Source organism: Belonocnema kinseyi, chromosome 8 (assembly GCF_010883055.1).
Source record: "Belonocnema kinseyi isolate 2016_QV_RU_SX_M_011 chromosome 8, B_treatae_v1, whole genome shotgun sequence".
NCBI lineage: Eukaryota > Metazoa > Arthropoda > Insecta > Hymenoptera > Cynipidae > Belonocnema > Belonocnema kinseyi.
In genome coordinates this window covers 12,406,546-12,410,306 of record NC_046664.1, presented here as the reverse complement: position 1 = coordinate 12,410,306, position 3,761 = coordinate 12,406,546, and the positions used below count along the sequence as shown (strand labels likewise).

The 3,761-nt window shown below is 19.9% G+C and overlaps 1 protein-coding gene across 1 annotated transcript in view; it reads right to left on the bottom strand.

The window, feature by feature from the left end:
* The window catches only part of LOC117178253 (kanadaptin), a 41,694-nt gene that overhangs the window by 10,053 nt on the left and 27,880 nt on the right, over positions 1 to 3,761 (bottom strand). The gene's annotated exons all lie outside the window — the stretch shown is intronic.

The following is a 3,761-nucleotide window of genomic DNA, read 5'->3' as shown; positions in this document are numbered from 1 at the left end:
AATTAATAAATTAATAATAATAAATATTTTATATAAATATTCATTATTTATTTAAAATTTATAGAAATTTCTAATAAAATGTAGAATAAAATTTGTAATAATGAGTTTTTTTATTATTATCATGAAATTTATTAAATTTGTATCAAGTTAAATTCCTTTAAATGCACTTTCCAATTGAATTCGGGACTTTACACTTTTTTGCATATTCACCTGGTTTCCCCTTCTTTAAAGAATTCCTCTTTTTTATCCAAGGAAAAAATTAAATTATTTTTGGTTGGAAGTTAATTCTTTTTAATTGGAAACTCTACTATTTTTGGTTCAGAATTAATCTCACTTGGTAAACAAAAAATGTAGTATTTAAGTGAAAATTTAATAGTTTTTTTTTTCTTTTTGAACATTCAACTATTTTGTCAAGAAGTAACTTTTTGGTTAAAAATTGAACTGTTTTGTTTTTGTATAGATAATCCGTAATTTTCGTTTATAAATCTATTTTTTGATTGAAAAGTAATTTTTTTTTGGTTAAAAGTTTCATTATTTTGTTGAAAAATTAATTTAAAAAAAATTTTTTTTGTCGAGAATTCAACTGTTTTGTCTTTTTGGATAGAAATTTCGTCATTTAGGTTCAAAATTCATTTCTTTTGTTTAAAAAAAGTAGTATTTGCTTGAAAATTCCATTATTTTGTTGAAAGTGCAACTATTTTGCCAAAAAAAGCAATTTTTTATGTAAAAAATTAAACTGTTATGTCTTTGGATAGATAAACGGCCTTTTTAGATTAAAAAGCCATTTTTTTTGTAGAAAAATAATATTTTTTGATTGAAAGTTTAATTATTTGGTTGGAAAATCAACAATTTTTGTTTAAATTCTTCTTTTTTAGTCAACAAGTTAACTGCTTTGTTAAACATTAGTGTTTTTTATAGAAATTTCGTCATTTAGGTTCAAAATTCATATCTTTTGGTCAACAAAAAATCTGCCTTTTGCTTGAAAATTCAATTACTTTGTTGAAAGTTCAACTATTTTGCCAAAAAAATGCAACTTTTTTCTAAATAATTAAGCTGTTTTGTCTTTGGATAGATAATCCGCACTGTTGGTTTGTAAATCCATTTTTTGATTGAAAAGTAATTTATTTTTGGTTAAAAATTTCATTATTTTGTTGAAAAATTATTTTTTTTTGTCGAGAATTCAACTGTTTTGTTTTGTCTTTTGGATAGAAATTTCGTCATTTAGGTTCAAAATTCATTTCTTTTGTTAAAAAAAAAGTAGTATTTTCTTGAAAATTCTATTAATCTGTTGAAAGTCGAACTATTTTGCCAAAACAAAATCAATTTTTTGTGCAAAAATTAAATTATTATGTCTTTGGATAGATAACCGGCCTCTTTAGATTGAAAATTCACTTTTTTGTAGAAAAATAATATTTTTTATTGAAATTTTAATTATTTGGTTGAAAAATCAACTATTTTGTTAAAAATACATCTTTTTTTATTGAAAATTCAATTGTTTTGTTGAACATTCGTCTTTTTTTATAGAAATTTCATCATTTAGGTTTAAAATTCATTTTTTTTTGTAAAAAAAATGTAGTATTTTCTTGAAAATTCCATTCTTTTGTTGAAAGTTGAACTATTTTGCCAAAAAAAGTAATTTTTCATGTAAAAAATTAAATTTTTATGTCTTTGGATAGATAACCGGCCTTTTTAGATTAAAAAGCCATTTTTTTTTTGTAGAAAAATCTTTTTTTTTTTGAAAGTTTAATTATTTCGTTGAAAAATCAACTATTTTGTTAAAAATACATCTTTTTTTATTAAAAATTCAATTGTTTTGTTGAAAATTCGTCTTTTTTTTATAGAAATTTCATCATTTAGGTTTAAAATTCATTTTTTTTTTGTAAACAAAATGTAGTATTTTCTTGAAAATTCCATTATTTTGTTGAAAGTTGAACTATTTTTCCAAAAAAAGCAACTTTTTTGTAAATAATTAAACTGTTATGTATTTGGATACATAATCCGCCTTTTCAGATTAAAAATCCATTTTTTTTGTAGAAAAATCATATTTTTTTATTGAAAGTTTAATTATTTAGTTGAAAAATCAACTATTTTGCTAAAAATTCATCTTTTTTGGTTGAAAATTCAATTGTTTTGTTGAGCATTCGTCTTTTTTTATAGAAATTTCGTCATTTAGGTTCAAAATTAATTTCTTTTGGTAAAAAAATCTACTAATTGCTTAAAAATTTAATTTCTTTGTTGAATACTCAACTATCTTTCGAAAAAAAGCATTTTTTTTGTAAAAAATTAAACTGTTATCTATTTGGATAGATAATCCGTACTTTTGGTTTGTAAATCAATTTTTTGATTGAAACGTAATTTTGTTGTTGTTAAAAGTTTCATTAGTTTGTTGAAAAATTAATTATTTTGTTAAAAATTCATCTTTTTTGGTTGAAAATTCAATTGTTCTGTTGAACATTAGTCTTTTTTTTTTTAATAGAAATTTCGTCATTTAGGTTCAAAATTAATTTCTTTTGTTAGAAAAAATTTACTATTTGCTTAAAAATTTAATTATTTTTTTAAATGTTCAACTATTTTGCAAACAAAGGCATCTTTTCTGTAAAAAAAACTAATCTGTTATATTTTTGGATAGATAACCCATATTTTTGGATTTAAAATCCATATTTTTGTAGAAAAGTTCTCTTCTTCAATGACTTTTCCAGGGATTTCAAAAGATTAGAAAATATTTCAAGGTATTTCAAAATATTTTTTGGTTTAAAAAATATTTTTTTTTTTAATTTTTATTTGAAAAGATTAAAAAATATTTCAAGATATTTACAAATATTTTAAAGAATTTTAATAGATTTCAAGCTATTTAAAACGATTTAAATATATTTCAATTTATTTCAAATGATTAAAAAATATGTCAAGGTATTTCCAAATAATTAAATTTTTTAAAAAGATTTAAGGGTAATTCGAAATATTTTATAGAATGTCAAACATTTTAGGATATTTTAATAGATCCCTAGGAATTTCAAATTGCTCTTAAATAATAATTGGAATAGATTTTAAAGAATTTCAAAGCAGTTAAAAAATTTCAGTGATTTTTTTTCTCATGGATTTCTAATCATTTGAAGGCATTTCAAAAGATTTAAAAGTATTTCACGATATTTAAAAATATTTTGAGGTATTTCCCAAGATTTTAAAGCATTTTAAAGATTTTAGAATATTTTAAAAGATTCCAAGGATTTGAAATATTTATATTATACTAATTTTTTTTTAAACAATTTGTACCTCGATTATTTCCCTATTTTTATAAAAAAAACCTTTGTAATTCAATGAATTTCCCAGGGATTTCTAATGATTTCAAGGTATTTCAAAAGATTTTAAAATATTTCAAATTATTTCTAAATATTTTAAGATAAAATTTTAAATATTTAAAAATATTTTAAGGTATTTTTAATATATATAAAAAAATTTCAATGTATTTTTCTAGGGATTTTAAAAGATTAAAAAATATTTCAAGGTATTTCAAATTATTTACAAAAAATAGAAATTGCGTCATTTAATTGTAAAAATTGATATTTTTTGTTTAAAAGTTAATTCTTTTTAACTTAAAAATCGAGTATTATATTTTTGTTTAAAATTCATCTGTTTTGTTAAAAAAAATTTATTATTTTAAATCTAATGATTTGAAGGCATTTCAAAAGATTTAAAAGTATTACACGATATTTAAAAATATTTCAAGGTATTTCCAAAGATTTTAAAGATTTAAAAATATTTTA